Here is a 13971-nt window from a genome sequence, read left to right as displayed (position 1 = left end):
TTTACTGGTTTAAGTGTGTGCACATTTGGGTTTTAGTTGAGCTCTTTGGTCTTTGCACAGCACAAAAAGCTCATGAGATAATTGGCATCTAACTTTCCAGGGACTTTAATTCAGAAATCTCTTCCCAGGGCAATCTGCAGGTGGATTCTAATGTGCAATTCAAGCTCTGTCCTGACACATGCAGCTGTTTATCTGCAGAGACACAAATGAAAGATTATGAAGATCACTGAGATCATGCTTATAAAGCAGTTTGTGCTTAGCCAAGAACAGCATTTACAGAATTAACAGATGTGACTCTGTTTTGGTAGGATGTTGCAATCTGCTGAGGGAACCTATTTTGAATTTTCTGAGTATAATTTTGGTTTCAGGTAAGAAGTGCTGAGGAGGGGGTTGCTTTACAGATAAGGAGAGGGGACACTGGATTTCCCCAGCACAAATTTGCTGAAGATCCTCTACGATGTACACACCTCCCACCGTGGACCCCAACACTCCGGCTTTAGGAGTGAGACCAGCAGCAGAGTCTAGTAAATCTCACCAACTGTATTTTGGCTGTGCTGTGGTATAAATGTTTCCTAGGAAAAAAACAGATAGCTTTCCCCCTGCATTCAAAATGTATGCATCAATATGTTTGCTCCCTCCTGTCCCTCATAGAGCAAACCTCTTTCTCCAGGAAATTTCTAGTTGAGCTCCATCTCTGTGACCTGAGAGGGCAGTTGGGAGGGGCGCACAGCAGAGCCGAAAGAAGGGACTACGTGCTCTGATAAACTGAACCTGGATGGAAGGTGTTTCATGGAGAATCCAGGAAATTAAAAGTCAACGGACAAACTAGATTTTGGTAAAAAGAGTTTCCTCCTTCCCCAGGTGGGTAAAACAGAGAAGTGCATGACATGTTTAAAAGATCAAGTGATTATAAAGAGTGCGCCCAACTGGCATAACCCTGCACCTAGAAGTTAATTTTTTGCTTCTTTTTCTTTTTCTTTTTTTTTTTTCCTATGGAGCTAAAAAACAAAACAAAACAAAAGAAAAAATCAACCTGCCAGGTACAGTGGCTCATGCTTATAATCCCAGCACTTAGGGAGGCCGAGGTGGGAGGATTGCTTGAGCCCAGGAGATCAAGCCTGGGCAACATAGCAAAACAAAACAACAAAACAAAACAAAACTTGGCCAGGCTTGGTGGCACGCACCTGTGGTCTCTGCTACTTACGAGGCTAAGGTAGAAGGATCACTGTAGCTTAGTTTGAGGCTGCAGTGAGCTTCAGTCGTGCCACCACATGCCAGCCTGGCTGATAGAACAAGACCCTGTCTTAAAAAAGAAAAAAATAATCGACTTATCACATGAGCACCAGCAACCCGTGGTGGGAAGAGTTTTAGCAAAAGGTCATTGTCTCGGTTCTGCCTGACTCCCCCAACTCCTGTGAACCTTAATCTCAATGCTGAGATGGGCAGATCACAGCTACCTTACTTCGTGGGCTTGCTGGGAAGTTCAGATGAGATGGTGGACGTGGAAACCCCTGAGAGGGACATAGCCATGTGTCACTGTAGGCGCTTCCTAGGCTGCAAGATCACCAATGCTTGGGCAGATCACTGCAAACGCTTCTCTTTGGGAATGTGTGATGTACAATGCTTCCTTGGGGGAGAAGGATGTCCATAGACTTAGGACATCGCAACCTCCTTCCTGCACCCTATCTTACCAGCAGAGGCCTCTCTTGGATCATATTTAAGATGCAGTATTTATAAGCTCCAAAATAAAATGTTAATTAATTCTGGTGGTACCTCTTGGCCACGTTCATGAGCTTATTCTTTCCATTCTTCTTTCTTATTTCTCTCTCCCCAGAAAAAGTAGGATCTAAGAATTCTCAGCAATGGATCTGGGAATTCTAGTAGGTGACTTTGAATAGCAGAGGGGGTAAGAAAGTTGGGGATAATGGAGAAATTGTGGGCAAGCTGGCTTCCTGGGAAGGGACTAATCGAACAAGACAATGATTTATGCTTTCGGGGTTCAGAGGCAGCTTGTTAATTCGAATTATTTTCTTTATTTTTGCCCACAAGTGTTTGGTTGTCTTTTTCCCTGGCTTTTCACATGATCGGGCTGCAAGCTGCAGAAGTGTGGCTTGTGCTGCAGATTTGTAATAAAAGATGACAGCTGAGACAGACAGTGGTGGAACCGGTAGATCTTGCACACCCGCACGGTGTGGCTGCTCGGGAGGCTGTCTAGTGGACCTGCCAACAGAGCACAAATATCCTCTCTTCCTCATTTCAGATTCCTCCTTCCGGCTGTTTACTAAACAGCTACAAAAACTCCCTCTTGGCTGTAACTTGTCAAATAAAGTCCCTTCAAAGTGATATGATTTTCCTCCCCTCGGTTTATGAAATGGTGTGTTATTTTACATTTGAGAAACTTCCCCCCTTTTCTTGTTGCTTTAGAAAGTTAAAGTGCTTTTGGCTGGGCACAGTGGCTCACGACTGTAATCCCAGCACTATAGGAAGCTGAGGCGGTCAGATCACCTGAGGTCAGAGGCTCAAGAGTAGCCTGGCCAACATGGGGAAGGACTCTGTCTCTACTAAAAATACAAAAATTAGCCAGGCATGGTGATGGGTGCCTGTAGTCCCAGCTACCTGGGAGGCTGAGGCAGGAGAATCTCTTGAATCCGGGAGGTGGAGGTTGCAATGAGCTGGGATGGCACCATTGCCCTCAAGCCTGGTGTGACTCTGTCTCAAAAAAAAAAGTTAATGTGCTTTTGATCTCAGAAATGATATTTGAGAAGCAATTAAATGTCTATCAACTGGTCTTCCTCACCTGGGATATTTGATCCAGAAAAAAAGCCTCAGGTGTTATTTAAGTTTAAACTAAGCATATTTAGTGCTATTCCTTCAGAAATGAAAATTCAGTAATTTTATAGATGTAGTTTGTGGGATTGGCCATTTTAAGGAAAAAATTTAAAAGTTTTACGCTAAAGCAAGTTCATCAAATTTTGTTGTATGGCCAGAATGGTTCTTTAGAGAGAAGTTAATAGAGTGGTTAAGACGTGCATTCAATGGGGCTGAGTGCAGTGGCTCACACCTGTAATCCCAACACTTTGGGAGGCTGAAGCAGGAGGATTACTTGAGGTCAGGAGTTCAGGACCAGTCTGGGCAACATAGTAAGATCCTGTCTTTACAAAAATCACTACAAAAAGCAGCTGGGCATGATGATGCACACCTGTGTTCCCAGCTACTTGGGAGGCTGAGCAGGGAGAATCACCTGAGCCCTGGGAAGTCAAGGCTGCACTGAGCTGTGGTCACACCACTGCACTCCAGCCTGGAGTGCGCTCTGGAGTGCAGAGTGATACCCTGTCTCCAGGAAAAAAAAAAAAAGGTATCACCCAAAAGGCCAGGGTGTGGGGCTCACATCTGTCATCCCACCACTTTGGGACTTTGGGAAGCTGAAGTTTGAGGTTTGACTGAGGCCAGGAGGTCAGGACCAGCCTGGGCAGCATGGCAAGATCCTGTCTCTACAAAAAATAAAAAATAATAAGTCCTAGCTACACGGGAGACTGAGGTGGGAGGATTGCTTAAGCCCAGGAGTTTGAGCTATGATTGTGCCACTGCACTCCAGCCTGGGTGACAGAGTGAGATCCTGTCTCTAAAAAAAAAAAAAAAAAAAGACTTGCGCTCAATGCACTAGGAAATATTTTCATTGTCTCATTAGCTAAGGACTCTGCAAACATGAGCTTTTCTTTGTGTACTTTTATTTCTCATCTATAAAACAAAGATGTCATCCCTTCTACCTGGAAATATGAAATGATATTTCCTATCAGAATGTGGATTAAGGGGTTTTTACCCGTTTGGAAGTAAGATAAGCATAAACATTGAGGATGACTCAATTTGCATATTTGTTGAGCATCTTTGATGTAGCTGATGCTTGTATAAGGCATGGGATAAGGGGCAAGAGAGTGATAAGGAAAGACTATACATACATTTAAGGATCTCTTTCTAAGAAATAAATGGGGACCATATGAAGGCAGCATATGACACAAAATTAAATTTCATGGCTCAGACTTGAATATTGAAATTTTTATTTTTTTTGTAAGTCAGCCAACATTGAGTCAGACAGCAAAGCTTCTTGCATCAAGTAAAGGAATGGGGGCGCTGCCTGCATCACTCTGCTGGGGCATGGGAGAAGCTGGGCTTTGGTGTTATCCTCCTACGCCCTCCTGTGACCCCGACTCCCTTGGGCACCCCTCCCTCAGGCGCTGCCCCCTCACTGCCTGTCTAACTATGGCCCCTTACCCATACTGTGCCCCTCAGGAACCTCCTGAGCTCAAGTCCTGTCACGGCATCCTCAACTTGCCAGGGAGGTTGGTGACTTTACTCTAGCTCATTTCACACCTGAAAAAATGAAGGTCCAGGATGGCAACGTAACTCATCTAAAACAATCTGGTCAATTGGTGGCTAAATCTTCTCATTCCGAGCTGGCTTTGGCTCTAGAATTCCATTGCTCCAGGTTGCCTTCTTGAAGGTCATCGGATAGAAGGGATTACTGTTCACAATAGCTTGATGTATAAGCTTTCTAGAAGCATTAGCAAATTAACAGAGGGCTCAGGGGTCCGATAGAATGCATCTCTGTTTTTTTTATTTTTTAGAGACAGGGTCTCACTCTGTCGCTCAGGCTGGAATACAATGGCGTGATCATAGCTCACTGTAGCCATAAACTCCTGGGCTCAAGTGATCCTACTGCCTTAGCCTCCTGAGTAGCTAGGACTACAGGCCTAGCTAATCTTTTTATTAAAACATTTTTTGTAAAGCGAGTTCTCGCTGTGTTGCCCAGGCTGGTCTCGAACTCCTGGCCCCAAGCAATTCTCCTGCCTCAGCCTCCCAAAGTGTTGGGATTACAGGTGTGAGCCACCACACCTGGCCCAGAATGGATTTTTAATAGTGCCATTTGAGGCAATATAAAGGGTCTACAGGTGACCTATAGAATAAGAATAGAATTGGTTTTTGATGACGGATTACAGTGGCAATCATTTCTTGAAGTTAGACAGTTATGATAGAAATATAAAAACACAGAAGTTTAGAAATAATGCCCCATCCTCCCTCAATAACACATCAACCTGTTTCTATTCATAGCCTCTTAGGTTTTAAAATTTATAGTTGTATTTGTATTATGTCCGTTCTGTGTTTTCACTTGCTAATATGTTATACACATTTTTCGTGGCTCTCCAGTCTTCTTTACTTACCGCTTTGAATGACGGCAGGAGTCTATGAAACGATGGCTCTCTGATCATCTCCCCCAGCCTCTGTTGAACAAAATACTGCCAGCCTTTTGATATTACAAAATAACACAACATGGGTACACAGGATTTTCCCTCACATTTTGGATTATTTCCTTTAAATAGTTTTCTAGAAATTTTTAATTTTTAAAATTTAGGAACAGTGTCTCTCTCTGCTGTCCAGGCTGAGTGCAGTGGTGTGATCAAAGCTCGCTGCAGTCTCAAATTCCTAGGCACACACGATCCTCCTGCCTCAGCCTCTGAAGTAGCTGGGACTACAGACATGTGCCACCATCCCCAACTAATTTAAAAAGAAATATTTTTGTAGAGATGGGGTCTTACTTACTGTGTTGCCCAGGCTGGTCTTGACCTCCTGGGCTAAGGGATCCTCCTGCCTTGGCCTCCCAAAATGCTGAGATTATAGGTGTGAGCCACTGCTTCCAGCCTAAAACATTTTTAAGTTCACATACATTCTCAATGGATTATTAAGCTATTAATAGTGTCAACCACATGCAGATTACTCTTTGTTAAGCTGCCATAATTTCACAAGTTGATCTTGTGATGCTAAACCAGCGGGGTGCAGTAGCTTGTGCCTGTAATCTCAGCTACTCAGAAAGCTGAGGTAGAAGGACTGCTGGAAGCTGGCAGTTTGAGACCAATCTGGGCAACATAGTGAGACCCCATCTCTCTTTCAAAAAAAAAAAAAAAAAAAAAAAAAAAGGCCAGGTGCAGTGGCTCACGCCTGTAATCCCAGCACTTTGGGAGGCCAAGGCGGGTGGATCATGAGGTCAGGAGATTGAGACCATCCTGGCTAACACAGTGAAACCCCGTCTCTACTAAAAATACAAAAATACAAAAAAAAAAAAAAAAAAAAAAAATTAGCCAGGTGTGGTGGCAGGCGCCTGTAGTCCCAGCTACTTGGGAGGCTGACTCAGGAGAATGGCGTGAACCCAGGAGGCGGAGCTTGCAGTGAGCCGAGATGGTGCCACTGTACTCCAGCCTGGGCAACAGAGCGAGACTCCGTCTAAAAAAAAAACAAAAAAACAAAAAAAACAAAAACAAAAACAAAAACAAAAATCCCAAAACTGCTAACCTTGAAGATGCTGTTTCTTTCTGGCGCTTTGTCTTGAACTTCAGAAACCTCCCTCCAGGTAGCCAGGGTACCTGAGCTCTCCCCAGTGAGCCTCAGTGACGTTTTCCACAGGTGTGTTTAACAGACTCATAGATGAAGCATGTTAATTACACGTTAGTAATTAACCAGTTATTACAGTAGTTATGCTCACATGCTTGAGAATTTCCTCCTACCCTCCATCCTCAAGTGGGCCCTGGCGCCTGTTGTTTCTCTCTTTGTGTCCATGTGGACTCAATGTTTAGCTTCCACTTATAAGTGAGAACATATGGAATTTGGTTTTCTATTGAATTTGGTTTTGATTTTCTGTGGAATTTGCTTAGGTTAATGGTCTCCAGTTCCATCCATATTGCTGCAGAGGACGTGATTTCTTTCTTTCTGATGGCTGTTTAGTATTCCATGGTGTATATACATTTTCTTTATCTAATCCCCTGTTGATGGGCATCTTGGTTGATTCCATGTCTTTGCTTTTGTGAAGAGTGCTGCAGTGAACATGCGTGTGTCTGTATCTTTACGGTAGGATGACTTTTTTCCTCTGGGTATATACCCATTCATGAGATTGCTGGGTCGAATGGTATTTCTATATTAAGTTCTCTGAGAAATCTCCACACTGCTTTCCACAGTGGCTAAACTAATTTACCTTCCCACCAGCGGTATAGAAGCATTCTCGTTTCTCTGCAACCTTGCCAGCATCTATTGTTTCTTGACTTTTTAGTAATAGTGATTCAGACTGGTGTGAGATACTATCTCACTGTGGCTTTGATTTACATTTCCCTAATGATTAGCGATGTTGAGCATTTTTTCATATGCTTGTTGGTTGCATGTATGTCTTCTTTTGAGAAATGTCTCTTCATGTTGTTTATCCACTTTTTAGTGGAAATTTTAAAATCTTTTTATTTTATTTATTTATTTTTTTAAATTATACTTTATGTTCTAGGGTACATGTGCACAACGTGCAGGTTTGTTACATATGTATACATGTGCCATGTTGGTGTGCTGCACCCATTAACTCGTCATTTACATTAGGTATATCTCCTAATGCTATCCCTCCCTGCTCCCCCCACCCCACAATAGGCCCCGGTGTGTGTGTGTGATGTTCCCCTTCCTGTGTCCAAGCGTTCTCATTGTTCAATTCCCACCTATGAGTGAGAACATGTGGTGTTTGGTTTTCTGTTCTTGTGATAGTTTGCTGAAAATGATAGTTTCCAGTGGCATCCATGTCCCTACAAAGGACACAAACTCATCCTTTTTTATGGCTGCATAGTATTCCATGGTGCATATGTGCCACATTTTCTTAATCTAGTCTGTCATTGATGGACATTTGGGTTGGTTCCAAGTCTTTGCTATTGTGAATAGTGCTGCAGTAAACATATGTGTGCATGTGTCTTTATAGCAACATGATTTATAATCCTTTGGGTATATACCCAGTAATGGGATGGCTGGGTCAAATGGTATTTCTAGTTGTAGAGCCTTGAAGTAGAACTTTTTAGTGGATTTTTTTTTTTTTTTTTTGCTTGTTGATTTGTCTAACACCATCATTTCTTTTTTTCTTTTTTTAAGACTGAGTCTCACTCTGTTGCTGAGGCTGGAGCACAGTGGCATGATCTCGGCTCACTGAAACCTCTGCCTCTCAGGTTCAAACAATTCTCCTGCCTTAGCCTCCCAAGTAGCTGGGATTACAGGTGCATGCCACCATGCCTCGCCAACTTTTGTATTTTTAGTAGAGATGGGGTTTTGTCATTTTGGCCAGGCTGGTCTCGAACTCCTGACCTCAGGTAATCCACCTGCCTTGGCATTACAGGCGTGAGCCACTGCACCAACATTTCTTGATCATTTTTTACTTATTAGGCAGTGTTTGGCCATAAATCATACTCTCTATATCATATATTTTTATACCTCACAGAAAGCCTGGTATGGACAGGATGTGTATTTTGTTTTCCTTTTCTTGGAGTCTTGATGGGATGGGTAGCAAAGAGATGAATAACACATTTCACAGTAAATAAAGGATACAGAATAGAACTCACGACAGGAGAGAGAAATATGGAAGTCACCTAAGAGGAGGTCACAGAAAGAGGGCCGGGGGGTACTCCAGTGACATACTTCACTTGCTTCTCAAATTGGTTCCCAGCCCAAGTCCAGTAGGCTGTCTCCAATAGTAGATTTAGAAGCAATTATGGTAGATTTTGAAGCAAAGTTTAGCTCTGAAAATCCTATGAAATGCAGAGTGGAATGGCATCCAATTGTTTTGATGAAGTCTTGATTGTGCTGGGGAAATAACACCGCTGATAATCCAAATGGAATTAACACCTTTTGTCATTAACTTGACACTTCTCGCACAAGCTAATGAACAGCTTATGGTAAGCTCAATCGGTAACTTTAGGGGACTAGAAAACTGGGATATTGACTCACTTCGGACCCACCCTTCCTTTATTGAATTTGGAAACATCTGTGTGAGTCTTGTACTAATCCTTCTTGAGTTGGCACAACACGATGGTATTGGAAAGTTTCACGGAATTCACCACATTCATCCTTTAATTAGACTAAACTTGGATTTAAAAGCTTCTGTGGGATTTGAAAAAAATCCAATCTTTGGTCTCAGACTGCTAAATCCTTTGGGAATTTTGAAGTGCAAATATACAAAATCATAATACAGTGTAAAGTTCTGTTAATCTTAAGAATATGTGAGTCATTTTAAACCTAGAGTATTTCAGGTTTAGTCATTTCCTTCATATGAAATCCAACTTTCCAGCATAAAAATTATAAAACATAAATACAGTTTTCCAGCATGTAAAGCCTAAAATACGAAAACTGTATGGATGGAATTTGCTAATGTGGCTGCAGCATTTTGTTGAGATTCTAATTTTAAAAATATCTTTTTACTTCATCTGAACTTTTCTCTTTTTTCTGAGACAGGGTCTTGCTCTTTGACCCAGGCTGGAGTGCAGTGGTGTGATCATGGCTCACTGCAGCCTTGACCTCCAGGGCTCAAGCAATCTTTCCACCTCAACCTCCTGAGTTGCTGGGACCACAGGCACACACCATCACGTCCAGTTAATTTTTTTTGATTTTTTTGTAGAGGTAGGGTCTCCCTTTGTTGCCCAGGCTGGTCTCAAACTCCTGGGCTCAAGCAATCCTCCTGTCTTGGCCTCCCAAAGTGTTGGGATTACAGGCATAAGCCACCGCACCTGGTTGGTCTGAACTTTTCCTCTTATAATCTTTCTTCTCTGTTCTTTCTTGCTTCTCTTTTCTCACTGTTCAGTTTTACTTATGTTCATTTTCTCCATGAATCAGTTAGTTTCATACAAAGAAAATGTCTACAGCTGAGTACGGTCCTCCTAAGGTTCCCCCACCCCCGCATTATGGTAGTCAATGGAGACACTGAAAATAATTCCCAGTTCTTTGGGCAAAGTAGTTTGTTCAATGAATATGTATTGAATGAATGAGTTTTTTGAACAGCACAAATTTAAAGACAGTATGAATTTTATTTTTTGAGTAGGTTAAAGCACCTATATTTAACCGTTTTGACTACTTTGGAAGTCACAGACATCTCATTGAACAGTATAATATGTTGAATAATATTGATGATAGATGAATGAACGAATGGACCAACATAATTCGAGATTTATCAATTTATTTTTTGAGACAGGATCTCTCTTTGTCACCCAGACTGGAGTGCAACCTGGTGTGATCTCGGCTCACTGCAGTCTTGACCTTCCAGACTCAGGTGATCCTCCCACCTCATCCTCCCAAGTAGTTGGGACTACTGGCATGCGCCATGACAATGAACTAATTTGTGTATTATTATTATTATTACTATTATTATTCTTAGAGATGGGGTTTTGCCACATTGCCCAGGCTGGTTTCAAACTCCTGGGCTCAGGTGATCTGCCTGCCTCAGCCTCTCAAATTGTTGGGATTATAGGGTTGGGCCATCACACTTGGCCTGTAACTAGAGGTTTAAAATGTACTGGTTTTATTTCAATCATGTCATTTGTTTCCTAGAAGACTCATGTGAGAAGGGCAGACCAATAATTATTAGCCTCATTTCATAGATGCAGAAAATCAGGTTCAGAAAAGTTAACAAGATTTCAGGTTCATAAAACATAAGGGCAAGAGTGCAGCAGTTTGACCTTCATTAGTTCTTTTTATTTTTACTTTATTACCTTCAGTAGAAGGCAGAGGTAACTATGGCAGAGAGAGGGGGGACATGTGACTGTATTAGTGTGGAGAACTATGGAAATCATTATTGCCATTTAACAAATACTTCCAGTTTTTCTTTTTCTGGGCAAGTGGTAGGATTAGTTTTCTCCACCATTTGGGGTGCCATATGCCTATACAACTTCCTTTGGTAATGACATATGTAGGACTTTGGCAAACGATACATGTAGGTATGACGTGCGCCTTTTCCAGGTAGATTCTTTAAGATTCAGTGCACAAATTGATATTTTCCTTCCCCACTGATGCAAGGATTATGGAAACACATGCCAAAATTAAACTTTAGTCAAATTGGATCTTTGAATGCCCAGGGTGAAGAGAATCTCTTCACTGAAATGCACTGGACATATGTAAAGTCATAAATTACTTTTTGTTGTGTTAAGCCTCTGAGATTTTGGAATTGTTTGTTATTGCAGCAAAACCTAACTTACTCTGATTGATATAGAAATTAAGGAGCATTAATGGGTAAAGAATGCATGGATCAATGGGTGGGTGGATGGTTAGATGAATGAATGAATGGACCAACATAATAATTAGCAGCAGGGAGGTTCCTCAGAAAGTTAAAAATGGAACTATCATGTGGTCCAGGAATCCCACTTCTGGGTATATATCCAAAAGAATTGAAAGCAGGGTCTTTGAAGAGAGATTTGCACAGCCATGTTCGTAGCAGCACTACTTGCAATGCCCAAGAGGTGGAAGCAACTCGAATGTCCATCCACGGATGACAGGATAAGTAAAATGTGGTATGCACATACAATGAAACATTGTTCAGCCCTAAAAAAGGAAGGAAGTTCTGTCCCATGCTACAACACGGATGAACCTTGAGCAAATTATGTTAAGTGAAATAAGCTGGTCACAAAAAGACAAATACTGTCTGATTCCACTTATACAAGGTACCTATTGTATTCAAATTCATAGAAACAGGAAGCAGAATGGTGGTTTTCAAGAGTTGGGGGTGAGGGGAAGGGAGTAATTGTTTAATGGGTATGGAGTTTCAGTTTTGCAAGATGAAAAAGTTATGGTGATCTATTTCACCACAATGTAAAAATACACTTAGCACTACAGAACTATATACTTACAAATGGTTAAGATAGTAAATAAAGTTTATGTGGTTTTTTTTTGTTTTTTGTTTTTTTTTGAGATGGAGTTTTGTTCCTGTTACCCAGGCTGGAGTACAGTGGCACAATCTCGGCTCACTGTAACCTCCTGGGTTCAAGCGATTCTCCTGTCTCAGCCTCCCAAGTAGCTGGCCCAAGTAGCAGGCACCTGCCACCATGCCTGGTTAATTTTTGTATTTTCAGTGGAGACGGGGTTTCACTATGTTGGCCCGGCTGGTCTTGAACTCCTGACCTCAGGTGATCCGCCTGCCTCGGCCTCCCGAAGTGCTGGGAAAACAGGTGTGAGCCACCGTGCCTGGCCTATGTGTTTTTTTAAATCACAATAAAAATTAAATAAACAAAACAAAAATGCACATGGAAACATTTTTATTTAATACAATAAAACAAAAAAAAATTTGTTTTTCTTTTTTTGAGATGAGTCTCACTCTGTCACCCAGGCTGGAGGGCAGTGGCACCATCTCAGCTCACTGCAACCTCTGCCTCCTGCCTCATCCTCCAAAGTAGTTGGGATTACAGACATGTACCACTACGCCCAGCTAATTTTTGTGTTTTTTTTTTTTTTTAGTGGAGACAGGGTTTCACCATATTGGCCAGGCTAGTCTTGAACTCCTGGCCTCAAGTGATTCACCTGCCTCGGCCTTCCAAAGTGCTAGGATTACAAGTGTGAGCCACCATGCCTAGGCTGATAGAACAAATTCTTTATTGATGGCACCTGGCACTTACTCATCCAGGCAGGCACTGTTCTTTGCATTTTATCTGTACCAGAAGTTAATCCTTACAACAACCCTATAAAATGGATGCTGTTCTTATTTCCATTTCACAGAGAGGAGGAAACTGAGGGAAACAGAGGCTGAGTAACTTGCCAAAGCTCATTCACTAAAAGAGCCAGGCAGTGGGTTGTCTGCTCTTAATCCCTCATTGTTACTGGCTTTCTGCAACTTCCTGGAGATTTTTCTAAGTTAATTAAGTTAAGATGGTGTTCATTAAGAAATATTTTCCAGAATGATTAAGTTATTAGCTTCTTTTTGGTTCACACTGAGTATGGCCAAGAGGTTTTTTGATGATATTGTGCAAAGTTTGCATCCTTGTTGTGGGTTTAACCTATGACCCTCTGTTTAGGCTTTTTCTTACAGAATAATGATGAATGTAGCAGTGAAGCTCATCATACACATTACCCAGAGTCAGGAAAACCTCTGCACTTACTTGTGAAAGTGGATTTCACTTTCTGGGGCTTCGGTTAAGGACTCATAACATCTTGTATGGTACCCTGAGACACAGCAGATTTCTGCACCAAATGAATGCTATCCCATAATTCTACAACTTTAGCAATGTGCAAGCATGAGTAAGGTACTATCAGGTTCCTTTTAAAGAGGTGAGGTGAAGACACACGTATTGACACGCATTCAGGATTCCCCTGACCCACTGTTGGCTTGACCCTTGCTTCCTGGCTACAATACCACCCTGCACCTGGTCTTAGAAAGTCAGGTCTTTCTTTGGTCACTGCAGACTGAACTTTCATTTATGTTTTTTAGCTGGTTTGTTACATGGATATATTGTGTGATACTGAGGTTTAAGCTTCTACTGAACCCATTGCCCAAATAGTGAACATAATTCCCAATAAAAAGTTTTTCACCTTGCCTTCCTTTTTACCTCCCGCCTTTTGGAGTCCCAGTGTCTATAATTCCCGTCTTTATGTCCATATGTGGCCAATGTGTAGTTCCCCCTTAGAAGTGAGAACATGTGGTATTTGATTTTCTGTTCCTGTGTTAATTCACTTAGGATAATGGCGTCTAGTGTCATGTTGCTGCAAAGGACATTATTTCATTCTTTTTATGGCTGCATAGTATTCCATGATGTATAGCATACCACATTTTAAAAAGCCAATTCACTGTTGATGGGCACCCAGGTTGATTCTACGTCTTTGCTATTGTGAATAGTGCTGCAATAAGCATATGAGTGCAGGTGTCTTTTTGGTTGGAAGATAATATTTGAATATCTTTACTAACTAACACATCCACCTTATTGATTCCTCCTAACTTCACAGGTTGGGTTTAATTTCTAGTTTAATAGAATCATACCCTATATGCACAATTCTTTGTTATTTCCTTATAGGCGGAAAAGCAGTTATCAAAAACCGTGTAGTGAGAAGTTCTTTCTTGGGGCCAGGTGAGGGCACTCCTGTCATCTCCCAAATACCTCTCATGGTGACAAAAATTAAAAACAACTGCTTTCGTTTAAAGTAGTCAAGTTAGATGACAAT

The sequence above is a fragment of the Rhinopithecus roxellana genome, chromosome 11, assembly GCF_007565055.1.
Source record: "Rhinopithecus roxellana isolate Shanxi Qingling chromosome 11, ASM756505v1, whole genome shotgun sequence".
NCBI classification, from domain to species: domain Eukaryota; kingdom Metazoa; phylum Chordata; class Mammalia; order Primates; family Cercopithecidae; genus Rhinopithecus; species Rhinopithecus roxellana.
Note: the sequence above shows the minus strand (reverse complement) of the source record.